General features: G+C 39.4%; 1 protein-coding gene across 26 annotated transcripts in view; it reads right to left on the minus strand.

Annotated features, from left to right (window-relative positions):
* The window catches only part of ZBTB20 (zinc finger and BTB domain containing 20), an 800,060-nt gene that overhangs the window by 180,070 nt on the left and 607,922 nt on the right, over nt 1-12,068 (minus strand). For 25 of the 26 annotated variants that reach the window (XM_078066331.1, XM_078066345.1, XM_078066341.1 and 22 more), the window contains one exon: nt 3,562-3,601. The exons of the other annotated variant lie outside the window; for it this stretch is intronic. The gene's annotated coding sequence lies outside the window, so the exon portion shown is untranslated. The remainder of the gene's footprint in view (nt 1-3,561; nt 3,602-12,068) is intronic. 26 annotated transcript variants of the gene reach the window in all.

The following is a 12,068-nucleotide window of genomic DNA, read 5'->3' on the forward strand; positions in this document are numbered from 1 at the left end:
GCATAGGAAGATGAGAGGAAATTGGGTATTGCTTGACTTTAGGGGGATATTATTAAGAAATATTTCGATTTCAGGTGAAAGAAATGAAAAGCAGGACACTGGAAATAGCTTCTTCCTTATCTGCCTGACGCTCCCCCCAAATCTACTGTGGGAGAAGGAGTCACACCTCTCTGGAGACCAGCAGGCAGCAGCTCAAAGTGAGGTCAAGTTCAAATTCTGGTCTCCTGTAAACCCCTGTAAAGAGTGCTTTGGTCTGAAATGTGGCCCTACACAACACATCAACCTTCCCCCTAGAAGGCAAGCATTGTGCACTAGGCCAAGACATGCCAGCATCACGCAGATGGCCGTGTCTATGTCAGCACTACCAGAGAGCCTCTCCTCTCCACGCCCATCCCCACTGCACAGTCCAGGCCCTTGGTTTTTCCCTTTGACCTGGTCTCCCTTTTTTCAATCATCCATTTCTACTGGCCAGAGTGCTCTTTTTCTAAAACATAAATCTGCTTAAAATTCTTCAAAGCCTCCTCAAGCCTGCCGCATCAACATCCAAACTCCCTCGCACAGCTTCCAAGACCCTCCGCAATCTGCCCCCTCCCCACTTTCCAGCCTCATCTCCCAGGCTCCCCTTGCAACCACCATGCTCCAGCCACACTGAACTACTGTCCTCCGGAGCTGGCTGCTGCTTGACACCTCTTGGCTTTGAAAAGGCTCTTTCTTTTTTTCATACCATGATCCCCTTTTCTTTCCCTTCCCCTACATTGACTTGGTAAACTGCAGTTCGTTCTGTAGACTTTTAGACCCAGCTTGCAGGTGGGCACTCCTTTCTTGTTCCTCTTGCTACATCTTGTTTATGCTTCCATTCCAGGGTCCATCATATGCCACAGCCTTTATTTACTATTTATCATCCCTACCAGACTGTGAGATTCTTAGCAACAGGGAGCATTTCTTATTTATCTTGGAGTTCCAGGAACCAAGCATAGTGACTAGCTTTCCATGAATGTTTGTTGACTGAAAACTGAATAAAGAGCTGTGCATGGTATTAATCAAAACTAAGCCAAGCAGTAGCATTAGCTTCTATAAGCTAAGCATGGAGCCTATTAGCAATCTAATGAAGGCAGAAGATCGCAGCAGTAAGGCACTTTCTGACGGTTATCACGGGGTGAAAGGAAGAGTGAGGGATAGAGGGTGTGATGGAGGAATGTCTTGTTAGCAGAGAATGTCACTGAGGCAATGAATTTTCAGCTTTTTCAATACTGAGTTTTCAATACTGAAAGGTATTGTTCTGAAAAAGAATCTGAGCCTGAACTGTAAAGAGGTCTAATTTGTAATAACTTGGTTTCTCAAATAGGCCAAGTCTGTGCTACCTGCTTTAAGGCAGTGGGGCAGGCTACAGAGGGCTCTTCTTTGTTTCTGCTAAAGAGTAATGGGATGGAAAACTCTTGGGGGGAACATTTGGAAGCTATTCAGTTCCCACTGAAATCTGTGTCAAATCCAGATTGGGACTTTGGACTAAATGCAGGGCCAGGGAGAGAAGGCAGAATTCTGCACCTGTCTGGAGAAGGCCACTGAAGAGGTACTAGGAGCTAGAAACACTGGGGAGATAACGTTCTGATCTGTTCCCAAGAAACTTTTCTTTTCCCTTTGATAGGTATCTGGGGCACCACCCCTGGAGCCATCAGCTATGTCTGTGGGGTACTTGAGGACAGCAGGACTGTCACAGGCCGTGTCACCCTTGAAATAAAAGCAGCCTCAGGGTTTGGAACAACCCAAGCAAGCATGAAGCCTGGCCCGGGGGTGGGACAATATTCCTATAGTGGGTATAGGAATGAGCTGTCAGCCCATTACAGGTCATTCTCTCAGCCCTGTCTCTGGTTAAAAACTAGGATCTCTCTAGAAGCTGCCTGATTAACGGTTGATGTAGCATAGAATCAGTTTCACATTTTCCTATGAGCCAGAAACAGCCTTTCAATTACATTTTTATCTCAAAGGTCTCCCCCTCGATTTCTAATCTGTGACACAGGTCTCCAGTCCCCTGTACTGCTTGTGTCTGAGGCTTGCCCTACAGTGCTGACGTCATAATAGCCGAGCCGTGCGGGCAGGAGTGCACTGTGCTGACTCATCCCCGGTGATGTGAGGATTAATGCCTTGTCTAACACGGAGCTATTATGTGAACTGTTTTTACACAAAAGAACTGTAACGAAAATGATTTGCCAGTCGGAGGACTAGAAATATGCAGTGCTAGGTAACTGAAGTAGGGATGTGGAAACATAAAGTGGTAACCATAAGCATGCACACTGACACCCTCCAAAGCATTGACAGACCTGATCTATCAACACAGAGAATAAGGAATAACAAGACTTGTCAGGGGCAGGGAGGATCCACCCCTGCTGTATAAATGCATTACACACAGTCCCCGTCGTCTTTGGGGAGTTTCACCAATCTCCCTTCTCTGTCAAATGGCTGTCACTTTGGACTTTAGCCTTATGGTCTGTCCTTTGGGGGATTCTGCTCTCCTGAATGTATTTGCAACTATCTTCTAGGAATGTTAGTGGAAGCCACACTCATGCAGGCGAGCCAGGGAACCCCCTTTCTGTGCAAATGATTACCACACAAGAAATACCTCGGAGTGAGAAGTCAGTGAAGTAAGACAGATGCTGCGAATAAGGGACAGCGTTCACCAGAGAGCTCAAAGCAGCTGGGAAGATACTGATGATTATTTATCACATAAGGTGACTGCCCCTACCTGTAGCATGTCTCGGGCGGTGTTTCATGTAGTTGAGTGACTATGATCATTTGGGTTCATTGCTGTAGAATCTCTTACAAGCAGTCTGAGGTAAAACTTATCCAACCCATTCCATGCAGCCTGGTTTGGGCTTTAAAGAACAAATATTCTCTGTTTTCATCTGAAATCAAGTTCCCTCTTTTTTTTTCCTCCCTTTTCAAATGACTTCCCATCTTTTCTAAAAAAGGACGGTACCTTCTATAGCCCTCTTGGCACACGTAATCCCGGATTTCTCTCTCTCTCTCTTTTTTTTTTCTGGACTTGCAATGACAGGCACAATTTTAGCCTAAATGGATCAAGCCTTATAGTTCACGCTTGTACTTCTTGAGTAAAAGAGTATTGGAGATTTCGTCCATAAATGAAAGCTCTGACCCAGAAGCTGAAATTAAAAACTATTGGACCTAGAGATGGGGGTATAACTGAAGAATAAATAATTACCCACTGACTGACAGTGGAGCAAAAGCCTGACTGTTGCGGATATCTGGCTGAAGCATGTAAGCTCCAGTGGAGAGGAGCAGTGACTTCTGCAAACAGCAGCTGCGGCTGAGTAAAAGGCAGTCTTTATAGACGTTCAATGCCTGAGGCCCCGGTCTTTTCAGCCCCCTCACGGATGGCAACTACCACCACCACCAATAGCACCGATTCCAAACCCAAAGGAAGCTAATATATAGTGAAGAAGTGCTGGAAACCACAACAAAGTCAACGAGAAAACATGCCAATAAAGATCCGAATTTCCCAAATACGACGCCTTCTTGAAAAGTAAAGAAACCACTTTTACTTACATAAAGAGAAGGGGCAGGCCACAGACTGATGGTCACGGAACTGGAAAAACAAAAACAAAAACAAGGAATTAAAAACAAACCCAGTGATACTGTAGGGAGAAGGAAGACCAATCTAAGTTATAGACAGAACGGGTTGCTCCTGAGGACGGGCAGTAGGAGCCTGTTTTATTACCGTAGCCCGAGAAAAAAAAAGAGATCCAGCCCCATAAAATTTTCCAAAGGTGTAATCTCCTGCTATATGACCAACATAGTATTTCCAGGCACGAGGAGTGCCAACCTCTTTCTTTGTAAACTTCATTCTGATCCGAATGATATGGGTATTTTCTAGAGCTGTGCTCTTTAATACAGTAGCCACTATCTATACTTATCTATTTAAATTAGTTAAACTTGAATAAAAAAACGAAATGTTTAGTTCCTTAGTCACACTAGCCACGTTTCAAGTGCTCAGTAGCCACCTGTGGTTGGTGGCTGCCTTAGAGGTAGGACATTTCTATCACTGCATAAGTATCTATTCGGCAGCACTGACTAGAATAGGTAAAATCTTTACTGTGTAGTACAGGACAAATTTTAACTAATTTTGACAAAGATGAATACAACTCTGATAAACTTTGGCTCTTCTAAGGGTAAATTCAGTATGTTTAATGTCCAGAAGATCCTCTGGACAGATGTAACACCTACATGCATTATCGCCCCTCAGCTGACAACCTGATGCGACGCAGCCTCGTGTTGTCTTGGTGCAGACTGAGGACCATATACTGCCTCCTCTGCCCCTTCTCTCCAGCCTAGGAGTGTCCCCTCCGACCAAATGATTTTAAATGAAAACATCTGTCTCCCAAAACACATCTCTAATGATGAAAACCTCAGGTTTGCAGGGAGTTGATCTTAACAGTTTCTCCTGTATTTCAAATCAGATAATTCTCCTTTGTAATCTTCAACTCACAAGCCAAATGAGCTATGATGGGACTGGCCTGCTCACCACTGTTTTGACAGCTTCTCTTATAGAAAAATAAAACAGGAGTAACAGAAGATCCATGAGAGATTAATAAACCAAACAGGGATACTGAAAAAGCAAAGCAGGTCTCTCTACCCACACCCCACTCAAATATATCAAGGACTTAATATATGCTGATTGAATTCTTGCCTCTCTGACACCATGATTTTAACCACTTCATAGAAGGCTTCCAGAAATATGCAAAACAAACCATACTAAAAGGGATCAAGTAGAAGGATGTGATTATATAACTTAGCACAGAATAAGGCTAAAGCAAACACAAACAAACCTGTCAAAGAGATTTCACTTCTCAACAAGTTTTCTAGACAAGTGCACTATCATAGAGGTTCCTCCAAAGGAAAAGTTTCCTCTTTATCACCTATGGGAAACCCTGTCCATGCACATGTAAGTATGAAGGATGGTGTTGTTCCCCTCCTTGAATAAGAAGAGTTAAGATGAAAATCTGCAGCCTGGATCATAATGTATGCTAACACAAGAGAGGCTGGGAGTCTCCACTGCTTTCAAATTTTTTCACAAAATTGATGAAAACTTTGAAAAGTTTAACGAAAACTTTAAGCAATATAATTAGATTATGTATGATTCATTGAAAGTACACGCAAACTTGAACTATATATAAAGATTGACTAGTCTTCAAAGACTTTAAAGTTCTAAGTTTTGCTATATTCTAGTCCCTTCCACAAGCCAGGATCCTAGACCATTGCACCAGTCTATTTTTTAAATCTCCTTCCTTCCTTCCTCCCTCCCTCCCCCCTCCCTTCCTTTCTTCCCAACTTTTCTGAGCTTGCTTTTTTCCCCAACCTTTGGGAAAAAGGAGAAAATGTGATTAGTGGTTATCTATGAAATATGCTCACTTATCATTTCTCTGTTGCACATTATAAACCCAATAACTCTCAATAATACATTACACTTTTTTAAAACTATACTTAGCATTTGTGTTCTTATATCTGAGCCCATAACTTTCCTTTTCAAATTTCAAGGAGCATTTATTCATAAAAGTTAATCAGTCAAAGTTAAATTTTTGATGTGATCAAAAGAGATCAATGTAAATTGTACCCAGATTGACTAATACATCCAAGGTCTGGAATGAAGAAGAAATATCTTTTCTGGATGTCAAGTGGTGACACACAGGCTGTCAATGACAGGAATCCAAGATGGAGAGAAAAATCACAGTGTGTATGTCACAGTCTAAGACAAATTAAAGCCAAGTTAAATTGAAGATTTTATTGGATATAATTGTCTTTATATATTAATGAAAAACAATAATACCTATCCCAAATTTAATATTAAGGCTAAAAATTTAATCTCAGAGTTCTTATACAATTTATAAATGTGCATAAACGTCAAAAGGCCCCTACTTCTTGATTGAATTACAATCTGCAATTTTGAGAATATGTATTAATCTACATAGGTTTATTCCTCCTCAGTTCAAATTGTTATTTTATTGATATGTGTGCCCTTTCCGCCTGATATTCACCTTGTATGTCTGTAAGTTGTTTTCATCTGAAATGCAAAGAATTATCTATGATAGTTTCGCATACGATGAAAAACATTTGCATTTAGCATGCTAGGCTCAAAGCATAAATATCTAGCAAAGAATATATAACTATAAAGCCCAAATGAATCAGGACCTTAAAACATGGTGGGGAGGCAAGAGTAGTGGGGGGGGGGGAAGGGGTGGTTTATGGTGAAGTCTAATTGTGTTCTGTGATTTCCCAGTAGAAATTATTGTATAGTATCAATCTCTAAGGAACCAAATGTATTATTAATTAAATGTATTATTAATAAAGATTAGTCAATTCTGATTTCAGTTTATGTAATGTTCAAGGGCAATGGTTTCTAACATTTTGAGGTGATACAGATCCCTATGAGAATCCCTCCCCCAAAAAACTTCTTAAAAACACCAAGTTTCAAGAATCTTCCAGACTCCATGAAGGTCATCCATGAATTCCAGTTTAGCCACCCTTGGCCTAGGGGAGAGGGGAGAAAATGCCCATGCAATCCCACTGCTCATCACCTCTAGGAAGCTGAACAAGTCACTAGGACCTGGAGCCAGGAGCAAACAAACGTATAGGAAATAGAGCTCTACATGGGTGCGTGTGGCTAGGGACATACAGACTCCTCTAAAGGCCTCCTAGACTCTGACTTACCTAGTTTTTTACAATTTCTTTTTTTTAAAAAAGTCCACAGAGGCTTAGGAACAGTGAGGAAGAGGAGTAGTGAGCAGAGAAATGAGAGGAGTTGCTATTTACTCAGCACCTTCTGTGGCTGCAGGCATCCTGCTAAGTAAATGCTTCTCAAATTTGAATGTGGATATACCCAGGGATGTGGAGCAATGTTAACAGGAGCGCACCAGGCTACAGAATACATAATAAAGACATGGCTGTCTTCTTGGAGGGTCAGTTGTCCTTGTGGCTAAGTAGTTTAAACTCTTATTTGTACATACATTTATTTATCTGATAACTATTTCTTGGATGTTATAGAAGAAATAAAACAGCCACTGTTCTTGTCCTCATGGAACTTCTGGTTCGGTGAAACAAGTAAGAGCATATTGGGGAGTAGAATGTAAAATGTGCATGTATCTGTAGGATGAACCCTGAGACCTCACTGAAAAGTCTCATGTGTGGCAGACTGCTTCAGGCAATGGCCCGCACCCTGAGGATCACTCACTCTAACCTGAGGATCACCTACGCGGAAGAGTTTGAAAAGCAGCATTAGCAGTAGATCATTTCATCCTGACTAGAAGAGCAAATACTGTTAATTTCCAATTTACTATAGAACAAGGGAGATTTGAGAAATTAGGAAACTTACCCCAAATCCCACAGCTGCTGGGATCTGAATAAGTTTGTACCATTCCAAAGTCTACATATTTTTAACCACTAAATTACACTACATCTAGGTATTTCCCATTTTATGTTTCCCCTTGAAATGAGGGCTCATTCAGGATTTTGTAGGCTAGTTTAAGCTTCTCCTTTGGAAGGAGACAGGTTTGGCTTGATTTGTATTCTAAATATTTCACAGTGCTAAGGGAAAGCTATTATTATACCCATTTTATGGTGCGGAAGCTGAGCCACTTGCCAGCCGAGGTATCTGGCTGAGTTAAAAATGGAATCGGGTTGTCAGTCTTTCATTCCTCTTGACTGACTGAAGCCTAGGCAGCAGTACTGTCCAAGGGCTTTTTTGTACATGGGATTCACACTGGTGGAGAAAGAGTGAGAGAAACTTTGCAAAGGGAAAATAATAGTGCAATACAAAAATGGAAAATAAGTAATCATAACTCACTCACAAAAATTGGTTACTTTTAGCACTGTGAATAGAAAAGAGAGAGCTTATTCATCACAAATGAATCAGAAAATTAGAATGTGTCACAGCATTGATGATAGAGCTGAGGAATTCAGATGAACTGAAGTTCAACACTTATCCTTCTATCTGAAGAGGGTAAATGGTGTGACAACAGGGCAGAAATGACCTCTTACATGTGCCTTTAATCTTTCCAATCTTTTCTCTTCAACCCTCTCTCTAGAAGTTAGGTGGGTTTATATCTTTGTTTTCTATGGGTAGAGATAACATTTTAACATCCTTTTAATGTTCTAGAAGTATTGTGTTAATTAATTCTTATGTGGGAGTCATTCCAAATAGTAGGATGAAGATTTTTACCTTATTGATTTTCCTAATACCTTTCTGGCTTCCGTGTTTTCAAAGGCTGAGGCACTATTGGATTTTTAGATTCATATGTCTCTCAGAATAAGTGCCAGCTTCATAGGTTCCTGTCAATTGATATTCCATCTTCTCTATGGATACATGATTTCCTTTATCTGACAGATTCAAGAAATTTTATGCTAGATTTAATGACATTTCATGCGCCCTGAATTCAGAGGTTTTTAATTCTCTATTTTCTATCTGGCAAAAGGTTTACAAGTTAAAGTCAGACGGAAGGGTTATTCGATGTGCATACAGAGGATGTGCAATCTCCCACTAGCTAGATTTTGGGGTCTCCTGAAGTATTTTCATTCCTTTTGGTCAGTCTTAAGACGACTATAAATGCCACAAATGGTCATTCATATCTTAAGGTCTGCTTCTCAAGACCATCCATTTTTTTTGGATCCATCTTGAGAAGAACGATAAGGAAATCAGTGATGCCTTACCTCTCCTTAATATGAAAAATGTCTACCTTAAAAAAAATTTAGGTAATGAAATAATGATCAATAAAAAGAGAATTCAAAAGCTAAAGTTCAACATTTAGGTCTAGGACTATTCCTAGGTCTGAGACATTGCTAAGACAACCTGACACTCCACCCCACCCCATACAAATCCTCCCAAGTCTTCCTGATTCTTACAGGTATAGGACCTGAAAGATAAGAACGAAATAAAAGCTGGAGATCTGGGTGGGGTGGCAGGCCAGGGCAGAAGGAAGTGTCAGGGACTGAATTTGTTTAATACATTCAGGATTATTTCTTATAGCTCCTAAAATAGACCTAACTCTGTTATGAAGACAGTCAAGAGCTCTCTACAATCTGATCTCAAACAGCTTTTCCTTCTATATCTCAAACTCCTGAATTGTAGCTTCATGGGTTTCAAACAGATTGGTAAACCAGGACCATTTACTATGGTACATTGATATCCTTTAGGGGATGTTAAAAAGGTCTGGCATTGTTATCACGTAGTCCAATCAATTAGAAATACCTGGTCATAATGCTGCTCACAGACCACAATTAATGCCATTTGGCACAAAAAGGTTATGTCTATTACAAGGGAAACTCATCCTGAGATTCCTCAGTGTGTAAACACAGAAAGTAACATGTTAGTGGTACAGAGGGCTTTGGAATAAATACGGGCACAGCAGGAGAAAGAAACATCCAGATCAGTGTGAACAGAAGGCTGTCTTTACTCAAATGGTTCCCTCAAATTTTTTTTTTTTTAAATCCAAAGGAAAAAATCACGACATAAAATTTATACCAAAAGATACAAATTAAGCAGGTACTTATACCCAATGATCTGTGAGATACTAAACCAAGAAGACAGCATGGGCACAGTATGTGTTTTAAAGACTTGGAAAGAGCTTTCCACAATATAGATTGAAAAATGTTACTTTTGTCCTTGTCAGCATCAACTATTTGCTTAAGAGAATTCAAGATCTTTCACAATCTGGCCCCAATCCACCTCTCTTGGTTTTTGTTTGTTTGTTTGTTTGTTTCTGTCCCCACTCCCACCAATGCTGCTTCCTTATATTCTGTGACAGGCTACTGGCTCCTCCCTGAACATGCCTAGGACGTCTTTGTCTTTGAGCCTTTGCTAACAGTTCACACTTGAATCTCCCAAGCCTAGCACAGTGTCCTAAACACAGCATGACACTCCAACATTTGTTGAATAAATGCTGTCTGTCTATTTTAGGAGACAAAGATGATAGAAAAAAGTTGTTAAATCAGTAAATAAATAGCACAAGAGAGGGGTCAAGGAAAAGTTAATTTTAGTGCGTTTTAGGAGTGGGGGCAAGATGAGCTTTAAGATTAGGAAAACTGATGCTCTTTATTCTTGGGTCTAGCCAGTGCTATGAGTCAGTTACTTTTTTGGGAACAAGTTTCAACCTCAAGGTTAAACGAACACAAATGCTCTGTCCATCAGCATATAATGAAAAAGCTGTGCCTATTTCCACATCAGCTCAGTGAAATTAAAATATGCAGTGTCTTTCTCAGAGGCATCATATATGACAGAACTTTTTAAAATAGTCCCCTTTGCCACTCTCGTACAGAAAGAGCTATAAAAACAAAAGTAAATGTTTAAAAAAACATTGGGATAATTTTGCTTCACAAAGAAAAAGCTGAGGTATATCTTCATGGTTTTCTGACTATAAGAGTTGTTATAAATAATGATCGACATTTTTGCCTAGGGCATAATGATATTAAACTGTCCAGTGAAGAATTTAAGTTAAGACTTAAAGATGAACATCCTAAATGTGCAAGTGGTAAATAATCAAATAGATTGCTAAGAGCAGTTATGAAATTTCTATCTTCATGGCTATTTAAAAACAGGAAAGATCTTCATCTATTCTGGATGGAATAAATGCAGCTCTGCCTCCAGTCAGGAGATGGATTCAATAACTTCTCTCATCGTGATTAGCTCTTTATGGCTACAAAATCCTATAACATGTTGATCCTAAAAATTGTACAGAATCACAACACAGTTGAGTAAAATACATTCTACAGTTTGAAGAGGATTAGGCAATACAAAAAAATCTGTAAGTTACTAAATTCAAAATAGTATCTATAATGCTTACGTCTTGATTCAATTTGCCAAGTGTATATGTCACAAATAGAATTGAGGAAAAATATACTTGAATCAACTATAGTTTAAACATATGATTAGCTAGAGTAAAACATTCTAACAATTAATTCTTTCATGTCTAAGAAATGTAGCTGAATATTTCATAAACCTGGTATGAATATGCATATAAACTCTATCTCCAATTTAAAAAAAAAATTAGAAAAGACCAGAAAAATAATATAAGAACTCACTATTATTATTCCCAGGACTATCTTCAAAGACATCAGGAGAATCAGTGAACAAGTCCTTTTAAATGATCAAAATGGGCCCATATGATTAAGAATGTAAATCTAATAACAGACTTAGAGAAAGCTCTCACAGTGGCAAGTTACTGGCTTTCTTGTTTATTTACCTTGCAGTTTTGGAGTTCAGCAGAAGTGTCCATTACATACAGCACACGGGGTTAGATGAACAGTTCCAATGACCTTGTCTGAACCAACTTCATTTAAAGCAGTTTGCTACATTTCTTAAATAGAAGATGAGCCTATTCTATCTATGGCCCACATTTGGACTGGATCACTGAACTATTGCCCAACTCTTATAAGCAAAGCACTAACATGTACCAATCAACAGGCAGCCCATAGCAGAGGCATCAGGAAGGTCAAAATACACACACATAAGAAATTGGCAGTACATTATAGAAGAAAGCTATTTCTAAAGATGGACTTTGGCTACTAAAGCCTTTGAGTGTTATTCAACTTTGTTAGGAAAAAAATCAGTACCAATATAACTTGTAATAATCTGGTTAAATAAAAAGATTGGGAGAAAGAAATATAGTTTTATTTTGCAACACATTATTTTCATAAGAACATGAATCAAAGAGATAAACTATGCCAATTTCTTCATAGCTAACTTGTTACAGGATATTGTTCTAGTCTTCATTAATGATTTCTTGAGGCTGGTTATGCTATGATCAGGATTTGGAAGGATAGAGGTCTAAGACCTTTCAAAAGAAACATTTTTGTTGTTGTTGTTGTTCAATATCACTACAGGAAAAAAAAAAAAGCTTTAAGCTGACTTTGACAATCGAACTAGGATAATGGTTGCTGCTTGTAGCCATTGCTTATGCTGTTTCAAATGATAGGATCAAGCTAACCACCAACTTGAATTTTGAAAAGTTATGGTACAATAAGCAATAATGTCAGTTGTTAGAATTCATAAAACTTACACCAAAACT

The sequence above is a fragment of the Halichoerus grypus genome, chromosome 1 (genome assembly GCF_964656455.1).
Source record: "Halichoerus grypus chromosome 1, mHalGry1.hap1.1, whole genome shotgun sequence".
Classification (NCBI taxonomy): Eukaryota; Metazoa; Chordata; class Mammalia; order Carnivora; family Phocidae; genus Halichoerus; species Halichoerus grypus.